General features: G+C 39.1%; 1 protein-coding gene across 1 annotated transcript in view; it reads right to left on the minus strand.

Moving 5' to 3' along the window:
• The window catches only part of LOC142336187 (CCR4-NOT transcription complex subunit 9-like), a 420,288-nt gene extending 417,562 nt beyond the window's left edge, over nt 1–2,726 (minus strand). Inside the window, exon 1 of the mRNA XM_075384823.1 lies at nt 2,717–2,726. The gene's annotated coding sequence lies outside the window, so the exon portion shown is untranslated. The remainder of the gene's footprint in view (nt 1–2,716) is intronic.
• Between the last annotated feature and the right edge of the window lie 9,092 nt (nt 2,727–11,818).

Here is an 11,818-nt window from a genome sequence, read left to right on the forward strand (position 1 = left end):
TGTCCTAGACGTTTGTGCCATAAACTTAACCGGTCTCCACTGGCTAAGTTACAGTTTTCTGAACCTGTCGAATTGACTGTTTTCCAAAGGAAAAGATTGTCATGTTCCTCAAACGGGAAATTTGTTCCGTTTTTAGTTCTTATTTCTAATTCCTTACCGAACAAAACCTCGTTATCAGCCGTTCTATGTTACGACACCGAGACCAAATTTTTGGAGTTATCAGGTACAAGTAATGCATTTGACATTCTTATTTTCCGATCACACCCTTTTGAGTCCTCTGTTCTATCTCAATTGTCCCCCGTCCTTCAATTGAACTCGTGCTACTATTTGCGTTAGTTATTATCCCGGTAAATTCTTTGTCAATCTCAAAAAATAAACTTTCATCCTTAATCATATGACTTATTCCTCCAGAGTCTAACACTAGTTCACAAGCAGGATTATTACTTTTGGTTTGAAAGAATGAGAAGTATTCTTCGCAATCAGCTTTTGTATCTTCAGCTAAACTCTGAGACCCCGACTGATTACTAAACTTTCTGCTCTTGCTTACAAACTTTTTCTCTGGCTCCTGCTTCTTACAAAACTTGGAGATGTGACCGTGCTCACCACATTTAAAACACTTTATTGGCTGCCCCCTTATTTGTTCTGCATTTGCCCTCTTAAGTCGGCAATCCTTAGCTATGTGTCCGACCTTTTGACAATAGAAGCATTTTCGTTCCTTATTTTAGAATATACTCTCACTTTTCTTTTGAACATTCTCGTTATCAAAGTTGAGAGGTTCCCGATTAATTTCTTCTAAAACTTTCTTTACTTCACTAAATTTTACGAGTGTTGTGAAGCTCTCATATTCTTTAGGTAGTCCCTTCATAATTATTCAAATAAACATTTTCTCGCTCAAGCCTTCATTCACCAGTGTCAAGATGTAATTCATGTCCTCTGCTCTTGTTAAGTAGTCTACTTTGCTTTCATTTGAGTTCTTCTTAAGGCTAGTTAATTCTGATATTAGTTTATGTAATTGCGGCCTCTCGAAACTCTTAAACCTTTTGCAAAGTATATCCCAAGCTTTAGTAACATCACCTTTATGTGGTCTCAGAAACAGAACTGACTTTTTATCCAAAGCTTGAACAGGTTCGTACCATAATGCCCTTTTCCTCTCCTCTAGTTCTTCCCTTCCTTTATTTACAGCTTGTGCTCTTTGTTCCTCTGATGCGCCACTCCTAAGACTAGGCATATAATCTTCATGTGTGGCATCGCCAGTTGAGACTTTTTCTAATTTCAACGAGTGCATACGAGCTTCAAACTGTTCTGTAAAATATACGAAATCATCCCGAAGTCCACTAAAAGTTATTCTTTCTGACTTTGAACTCATCCCTGACCTCAATTTTAACGTGTCTGTTTGTTCTAAATTCTTTTTTTTATAGTTTTTCCCTTTTTACCTAGTTATAACCCAAACTTTAGCAGTTTAACCTATGTTCTCTGAGTTACTTTGCTTTAATGAAAGGTAGTACTGATCTACGTAAGAATTTGCTCTTTTGTTATAGTTTAAGGTGAAAATTTATTCGCACTTAGAGCAAAACTCCTAGCCGTTTTTTTAGCGTTTAGATAAATGTGTTGCCTGTTGGTGGCCTTGTTATTAAGCGACAAATCGGTGTGTCGTTGTGTAAGTCGAAAAAAGCTTTAGCACATTGAAAATGCAACAAGATAGCACTATGAGCACAGTGAGGATAGCACAATGAGAAATGAGGGTAAAAAAAAATAAATTAAACTGAGCTGTTTTCAGCAATACTAAGTAAGCCGGAGAAGTCCTTGTAGAAAGTTCTGCTACACAAACATCTACCCGACACAAGACAGCCCCACACGCTTCCACAGACAAAGCCCCACACACAGAGTCCCTCAGTCAGCTACACAAGCTTCGCCACACAAACAGAATCCACAAACAGCTACAGATGATCCCTCTCCTCAAACAGAGTCCTCTAACAAGCTACACAATCTCCTCCACACAAACAGAGTCTACAATAAGCTACAGAAGCTCACTCTCCTTAAACGGAGTCTTCTAATCAGTTACACAATCTCCTCCACACAAACAGAGTCCACAATCAGCTACAGATGCTTGCTCTCCACAAACAGAGTCCTCTAATCAGCTACACAAACTCGTCCTCCAACGTAGTTAGAGCACACTAGAGCTTCAGACCCACTTGTTTTCCTTCTGACTCTTGACCACTGCTTGACAACAAATCTTGTCTCTCCTTGTCCTCTCGTTCGCTTGCCAATTGGCGTCAGCAATCCTCTAATGCAGCACAGAGACAAAACAGCATAGTGTCATTTTTAGGGTGGGCTGATTACTTATCTCAGAAAAGCTCTGGGCCCATAACCTATTGGTTAATGGGAACGCAGAGACAATTCTTGTAATCAAATAATTCAATCAAAATTGATGTGTGACAACTGTGGCAATAGGCACAAATCTTGATCGAATTATATACCCAGTTATTACCGCCCTTTTACATTACATATAAGTGATTTTCGGTGACATGTGATGTTTACTAGCATTTTATCATAGGTATCAATCAAACGTCAACATCAAGTTTTCACGTATAAAACGAAATAGTTCTGGAAAACATCATTATAAACTGCACGTGAAATTAGCATTGTTTTCTCGACAACAAAGATGTAAATCAGCAAGTGAGTATATTCCTTCATATTCAGACATTTAATATTATACATTTAATAAGACAAAACCCAATGGCGTTCACTACAGACATTGAAGCAATATCCGTGCAAGTTGGAGTCCAACCCAATGATCAAGGCTGACTGCCCTTTCGGTTGTAAAGAATGGCCTGGAAATAGTCAAAAACAGACGTTTCGTCTTTGGAGGAATATGTTCAACCTTATTTACAATCTGTGCCCTCCAAAAATGTGCAGGTGACAACAAAGAAGGATTCCCATGGCAATCATGCAACAGTTCTAAATTCATTATTTCAGAACGACAAACCCAGTGGAGAAGAAGCCTGCAAACTTGCAAATCACATTGAAATTGTCTTGGGTCAGGAGGTTTAAGCTTAGCCAAATTTTTATGTACTAAGACTGATATCTTCAAAATGCTCATACATAGTGACGAATCCGAGATGAAACGACATATAATTCTTGAACAGATGTGGAAATCTGATAGGATTCTAACACATTGTTTTTGCTGTGCGATGTCAAGGACAAAGACTCCACGCAAAGGCAAGTAATGTTAATTGCGATATCCTTGCTGCATCCCGTTGGACTGATTCCAACCTTTCAAATCAGAATTGGATGTTTTTGTTAAGGAGGGAAGAATATACTATTGAAGATTGAAGGGAGGCTACCAACAAGAAGCCGAACAAAGGGTGAATGATTATGATAGCACGCTAAATATACAGATTTCCAACTGATTGATTACAGATGCAATTGGGAAACATCGTATCAAAACGCTCACTGACGCATCAAATAGGGCCGTTGCTGCGATTGTATACATCAGAACAACCAACCCAAAGGAACCATCAGCACACAACCCAGGTCTAGACCTCGACCCATGAAAAGACAATGCTCGACCAAAATGTGCTATGAAAAGACCATACTGGACTCATTTGAGCTCTGAAAAGACTTTAGCTGGACTTAAAGACATTCTGGACTTTAGCTCGACTCAGATTTTTCGCAAAAGACTTTAGCTGGACCCAAAATTTTACAAAAGACTTTGGCTCGACCCAAAGTTTGTGCTGGACTTAAGCTCGACACAATGTTTGCAAACAAAGTCGAGTTTAAGTCTTTTCATGGGTCCATCATTAGTCTTTTCATAAGTCTGCTTTTTTGCCATTAACGTTTTACGTGCAATATTGCATATAACGTAGTCAGCATATATGACCCTGCACCTTTTACGATTCAAAAGAACGACAAATACCTCAAAAACCTTCATTAGTTTTTTTAAAAAGAGAGCTCATAATCTTCGGAAGGAAAACAAACTGAATAACGCCGAAACTTTTCTATGGCTAATGGGACTAGGACCAGTACTCATAAGCTAGCTGGTTTCATAGAATCAAGTAATGTGGTAATATACTCGATCTGCTATAACTCTTTATCTTAAGATTTGACAAAATTCTTAAGGCTTTTGGCAGATTTCCAACTGATTCTTAAGTTGGACTGCTCTGGTGCAAAACTATTTAGTCTTGCTCCGGTTGTGCTTCTGTATGTACAGAGGCAGGAAAAAAATTTAAAAAGTTTTGAATTTTGAAATAAAACAGACTAATGAAAAGACTAATGGTGGACCCATGAAAAGACCTTAACTCGACTTCGCTGGTTATTAAAAGACTAATGCTGGACCCATGAGAAGACCTTAGCTGGACTTTCTTCGTTATGAAAAGACTTAAGCTCGACCCATGAAAAGATATTAGCTCGACTTTAACTAGGAACCTCGACCGTGTAATTATAGTCAATATTTCCCCCCCCCCTACTAGACTTTTAAAGTCTTTTCATAAGTCGAGGTCTAGGCCTGGGAAACGTCATCAGCTAGGTAAAGATAGCCCAAATCAATATACTTTGCATTACAAAGCTTGAACTGGCGACAGCATTGTTGGAAATGAGCTTGCAGTGTGTTCTGCAAAAAAAGACCGTTAAGCTAAGTTCAATATAAACTTAGATTGACAGTACGTCCACATTTTGATGGGCTCAATTCAAACAACAGTAAAAAAAATAAATATTGCAAATCCTTTGTCCACAATTCGCGAGATCTCAAGATCTGATAGCTGAAAAGCCATAACAGGAAGGCTCAAATCAGCTGATCATGGCGCAAAAGATAAAAAATTTAATCCCAACGCAAATAACTAATGTCTGGCTCACACCACCCACCTTACTACGGATACTCAAGGACTCCTGGATGTCATCTAGAAAATTTCCTCTCTGTGTTTGTTTATGAAACTCAGACGACAGTTGAACTGCTGCAATATCCTCTGAATGACGTGGAGAAGTATTTTTACTTTGGCACCAAAGTCAAGAGTAGCACTCAAGTAACAAGAACAACTGGCTCAACCAAACTATTCAACATATGAAAGACTCAAATAGTTACCTCATCACGTGGTCACATCAAGAGGTTCTCCGTTTAGGCCACTTTCTGACTATCGAGTTGCAAAATGTTCAGCCTTTTATATCTTTGCAGCATTTTCCTCAAAATTGCGCAAAAAAATTGGGAGTTTTTCTGCAGGCATCGGGGCACCTATCTTTTTGATAGCTTAAACCATTTGTCATGCCCGCATTTGAATCTTCAAGTTTTTTAAGTTTGCAACACCACAGTCACAAAAGTTCCATCCCATTGTTAATCTGTCATTTTTAATGAGAGATTTTTTGAGAAGAATGCTTGCCAGCGAAATCTAGATTTAAAATTGTGTGTAGTGCTGCTAAGGGACTTTCATGACACACTTCGAAGCCCAGATTTAAATGAGTTTTTCAGCAGTTTTATATTAATATATGTATATTAATACCGACGATACCTAAACGATTATATATATATATATATATATTTATATATATATATATATATATATATATATATATATATGTATATATATCACACATATATATTTATATATATATATATATATATATATATATATATGTATATATATATCATTTTTTTCTGCCTTTGATTTAATTGAAAGATTAGCTCCTCCCTGCTAGTTTGAAATTCAATGCTCTAGCCACAAAAAAATATTGAGTTAGAGGAAAGCTAGGTATGCGCTTGCTAGAATAAGGTTTGTAGCCACGTGAAGCTATCTTCCCCTATTTTGTCTGGGGATACAACTCCAGGCAAAAAAGAAACTCAATTAGTTAGGGTTCTTCTAACGTGCTGTACCATACAATATCTCAAATTCACTGTTATATGAACTTTAGTAGCTCTAATCAAAGTTCACCGATCGGGGGCGCATCGAGTAATGGACACAAAAATCACTGTTTTTTGTTAACAATAACTAAGGAGGGAAGAGAATATTTTTGAAGATTGAAGAGAAGCTACCAACAGGAAGCGGAACAAAGGTTGAATGATCATGATAGCACGCTATATTTCCAGATTTCCAAGTGATTGATTACAGATGCAATTGGGAAACATCTTCTCAAAACGCTCATTGACGCATCAAATAGGGCCGTTGCTGCGATTGCCTACATCAGAACAACCAACCCAAAGGAACCATCAACACAAAATGCGTCATCAGCAGGGTAAAAGTAGCCCAAACCAATAAACTTTGCATCGCAAAGCTTGAACTGGCGACAGCATTGTTGGAAATGCGCTTGCAGTGATTTCTGCAAAAAAAGACCGTTAAGCTAAGTTCAATATAAACTTAGGTTGACAGTACGTCCACATTTTGATGGGCTCAATTCAAACAACAGTAAAAAATAAATTTTGCGAATCCTTTGTCAAAAATTCGCGAGATCTCAAGATCTGATAACTTGAATTGCCATAACTGGAAGGCTCAAATCAGCTGATCATGGGTCAAAAGCTTTAATCCCAACGCAAATAACTAATGTCTGGCTCACACCACCCAGCTTACTACGGACACTCAAGGACTCATGGATGTCATCATAGAAAACGTTCTCTGTTTGTTTGTGAAACTCAGACGACAGTTCAACTGCTGCAATCTCCTCTGAATGATGTGGAAAAGTATTTTTACTTTGGCACCAGATTCAAGAGTAGCACTCAAATAACAAGACCAACTGGCTCAACCAAACTATTCAACATGTGAAAGATTCAAAAACTTCCCTCATCGCGTGGTCACAGCAGCAGGTTCTCCATTTAGACTACTTCCTGACTATCGAGAGACCAGTGTCTGGACAGAAGAGACCCCGGGTCGAGGTGTCACCGCCATTCAACAAAAAGTTATGTAAGATAAACGGTGAATGCGGAAATTTTTATAATATAAGCGGTGAATGCAGTGAAATTACATAAATCAGGCGGTGAATGCGGTGAAAAAAACATTTGTCGCCTTGTAGCGGTGAAATTACATAACTTCTCCGCTGAATTTAGCGGTGAAATTACATGAATTCACCGCTTCGAAAAAAAGTGTCCAAACTATGTAAGATAAGTGGTGAATGCGGTGAAATTAGAAAAATTCACCGCTCAACTTAGTGGTGAACTTACATAAATTCACCGCTTGGAAAAAATTATTAAATTTTTGTGAGACCAGCAAAAATGCGGTGAAATTAATGGGGAGTAAGGGAGGAATTGTTAGATTTACCCTGCCACTAAAACTACCCCTTAATCTTTCATTTTTGACTCTTTTTTCTAAGCGGTGAAATTATGTAATTTCACCACTAGAGTAAGTGGTTAACGTACAAAAAATTGCCACTTTTCACCGCTAAAATATGTAATTTCACCGCTAAAAGTCGCAAATGTTACAAAAATTCACCACGCATGTTTTACAGCCAGTAGAATGAATTTGATTTATATTCAAAACAAAACTATTAGCAGTTAGTGAGAGATGGCGTAGTGGAAGAAGAAGTGGATGACATGCAGGAGGTGCGAGGTTCGAACCCTTGTATGGGTGGTGCAATTACATTTTTTAGCGGTGAATTGAGGTGAATTTTTGAAAGATCACCGCTTACTCTAGCGGTGAACTTACATAATTTCACCGCATTTCACCGCAAAATTATGTACGAAATTTGCGGTGAAAAAACTAACTTTTCACAGCTTATCTTACATATTTTTCCAATTTTTTCTCGACCCGGGACAAACTCATGCCGATAACAGCCTTCCTGGTCAGTGATTCAATCAGAGAACTGACGGAAGTCTAGTCGAAGGACCACTGGCCGAGAACACCAAATTTTCTTTAGCTCCTCATAGCAGGAACAAAATCACAATGTCACCGATTGAAAAAACACACCAGGACTGGGGCATCGAGGAGTGCAACAGGTGAGGGCTCATCTGCAAGAGACATTCCTCATCATTGGAGCTCGAAGAGTCCTCAGGAGCCTGAGGCAGTACTGCTTCAATTGCATCCGGAGAGCGGACATTCTGAGATCAAAAATTGCCCTATCGCAGAAGCTCAGCTTTCCAAGGGATCCAAAGCAGTCATGCTTGGGCACTTCCTCATTGAGCTCACCCCAGCTTAGTGAGCATAAATTTTTTATAACCCCAAGTCGCAAGTGCTATTTTCCTACATAATAACGTGCTAATTGGAAAAAATAATTTGTAACGGGGGGCCATAAAAAAACTTTGGGGCCAAAACAGAATGGGTCCAAAAAATCTTTGGAGATTCATTCCCACAATGGTACCACACTTTGGATTAGTCCAGGAGTGTTGGCGCCACTTCCAATCAGCTACAAAAGTCATCAGACAGCAAGATATAACCTTTGAAACTGAAAAAACTTAGAATTTGTCAAAACTCAAAAATGGTCAAAACTGAACATTTTTACAAGTTGGGACCGAAATTTTGTACACCCCCCGATTTTTGGAAAGGGAAACCTGAGCAACCCGAGGTTATGGCACACGGTTAGGTTTACCTCTTAGCTAGTCATGGACCCAACGAACGTTATCGCATCACACCCACAGTGTGGCTCTTAGAACTTATATGGTGCAAAATTGGCATTTTTTGATAATTTGTTATTTATTGTTAAATTTATTTTGTGATACTTTAGGTGACCATTAAAAATTTATTTTATGATACTCTAGGTGACCATTAAATGTCAAATACCGTACCTTTGAAGCATTTAGAGCCGATTAATAACCATCCCTGCTTATGTCAACAAACGTAAATTTTGCCATAATTTGACATTTACTATGTCAACAATGACCTAAATCACTTTCTTGTTTAACCAATCAGATGCAAGTAGCGATTATGTTATAGATGATAAATATTTGATTTGATTTTTTTACTTTAACCCAATTTGAATAATGAAACCGAATTATTTTTGGAACCATTAGAAACTGTTATACTGATTTGATTCTTTAAAATTTGATTCTTTAACAACTTTAATCTTTTTGCTTATCTTTGCTAGATCTTGAGATCTTGCGAGTTCTAAGTTAGTTGAGTGTTCTCATAAGAAAGTAGCAAAAATAATAGCTACTGGCTGAAGCCTTACAAACTTCAGCACGAGATTGAAGATAGATTATCACCAAGGATTTCCTTAACATCAATCAACAAAATCAAAATTACAGTCATTTAGTACGTCCGAGCGACTAATTGTTTCAACAAGATTGATAGTCAACCATCGAACCCTGTGAAGAACCAGGCTGGCGTAAAATTCGAGAACCAGGCTGTGATACATCGGTTTTGCTGAGTTTTTTTTAGCAGCCGCAACCTTTGGTCCGCCGACCCGGACAACAACACGAACAGTGACGAATCTTCGACTCAATTTGTGGACCAGAACGAAATCTTTACGATGGCTGGAAAGAACCCCGATAGACCTTGGAAATGGATGACTACAATATGTCAGGCCAACTGAAGAGACTAGAAAGTGAGCAATTGAATTACTCAAAACATTTGAGGGACAACTTGCTGATGTGAAAGGTCACTTGGCTCAGAAGAAAGCAGTATCTGCAGATAAAGCATATCAATCTTTCTTCGAAACTTACGATGAACTTTAGGACAACAGACAACAGCAGAGGTTACTATTAAAACCAAAGTATTTCAAAAATTTCGACAGTGACACCAAGCGTATCATAGAAGAAAATAGTAAAATTTTGCGATGGGTAGTTGAAACATTGAACGTTTCCGCACAGAATCCGTCGACTGTCGCAAAGACACACTACGAGCATACCAATAAGTAAAAGCTACTATAACAATTTTAAAGAACTACCAATTTTGGAAATGAAGTTGACGGCAGAAAACTTAAACGACTCCAAAAATCAGACATTGTGTAATCAAATGGAAGAGCTAAAAAAAACAAAATGAGAATTACGCAGAAATGATTCAAAAAACAAAGCAAGAAGACTGCAACAAATTGTTTGTGAATCTGAGTGATAGCAGAAGTTACTATCTAGGCCTGATCAAGCTGTACGGGCGCAGCAAGGATTGTGGGAACCAAACGTCCTTAGTGTCATCCACATCCGCTGGTGATAAAGATCCAAATGGAACTGTAATTGATACTAGAAATGGAGCAATAGAAAACGCTGAAGAGAACGTCGAGGTCTCTTCAAGGCATTCTGCTACACACGGAAGCAGAAAAAAGAACCCAGTATTGCCAACTCTCGATCATCGAGAAGGCGACGGATCGACGAAATGGAGCTCGAAAACCTAAGATCTAAGAAAGAAACAGAGCTATGACTGCGAGAGTGGCGGTTTGAGTTAGACCAGGCGCGTGAGAAAGTTGAACTATGTCGACGAAAGGAACAACATGAACAATAATTACGTCAGTTGCAACAACAAGAAGACGAGCAGCGTTTGCGACAACATGAACGAGAGCTTTAAAACGAAAGAAAGAAAGCTGAAGCCGACAAAGAGCAAATGCACATGGAAATTGAATTGACAAAAGGAAGTTCACAAGCAACTGGATCACAAGCAGACAACATAGAAAGTGTTGGACCAAGACACAATCTAGAAAGAACTGCAGGCTTGGTAAATTCAGTGGCCCAACAGGTTGGCCCTAGTCGACCAATATCTCCCAATGTTGTCATCAACCATCCCAAGAATGTCATACAGGAGAGAGGTGAAAAACTCTTCAGGGCCTACCCCAAAAAAATACCCCGTTGTTCCTGCTGGGTGCAGGACTCTTTTCAAAGCAACTGCAAGATTCGAGTATTCTCAAGAAACCTGAAATCCCTAAATCAATTAGGGCAAGAGAACTACAGACGCTGTTGCCCAAGACGACGTTCCGGCAACAAAGACCGTCAACGTTCCAAAACAGGCAAAGAGGCCAGAGTCCCAAGCTCAACTCTCTCAACAGAAAGTCAAAACCAAACAACAGTGAGCCAAGCTACCCGACAAGTAATTTACCAACCGATTGGTGTTTCCAGAGAATTACCAAAACTCAAGCTAACGGAATTCTCAGGTGACCCCTTAGAGTGGCCCGGGTGGGGAGAACTTTTCGATGTCATTGTGCATCAATAGCGGCTGAGCGATACTGAAGGTTAGCCTCACTGTTCAGGCAAAAGCTGCGATTTCTAGATTGTGTTTAAGCTCACAGGCATATTATCAAGCCTGTGATATTCTGTGAAAAAATTTTGGCAGACCAAAAGTCATTGTTGAATTTCAATTCAAGAACATATACAAACACCCGCCAGTTAGACACGATGATTCCAGTAGCTTAAAGAGCAGTGGCTACCACATCTACAGGACCATCGACTACGAGCAGCGAAAATGATTGTTTTCAAAGACTAGTTAGAAACAACTGCTTTCATACATGAAGTCTTGTTCGTCCAGACCAACTCCAAGTGTCAAAACCACAAGGGACCAAAAACCAGTACTTTCGCATCCAACGCTGATCATTCTACAAAACCAAAGAATTCAGATTGTCCGTTCAATGGTGGACAGCATGCTATCTGGAGTTGCGAGAATTTAAAATCAATGATGCTGAATGAACGACGCGAACATTTGCTGAAGATCAGACTGTTTTTCAACTACCTGAGACCTGGCCATCGGTCGAAGGATTGCAAATGTAGAACATGCAGTGTGCCCAATTGTGGACGACGACAAAACAAATTTTTGCACAGTGACTTCCCAAAGAAAGAGGCTACAACAAGTGCCTCAGAGCTACGACAGCAGTAGCAACAACGATCACACAAGGAGAACTCCCTGTAGTGTGTAAAAAACTGTTGAATGAATATGAGTGACCATATTGTAGATCTTCAGGGGTTGAAAGATCGCTACCCACACCTGAGGAA

This window comes from Convolutriloba macropyga, chromosome 3 (genome assembly GCF_964194025.1).
Source record: "Convolutriloba macropyga chromosome 3, txConMacr16.3, whole genome shotgun sequence".
Lineage (NCBI taxonomy): Eukaryota > Metazoa > Xenacoelomorpha > Acoela > Convolutidae > Convolutriloba > Convolutriloba macropyga.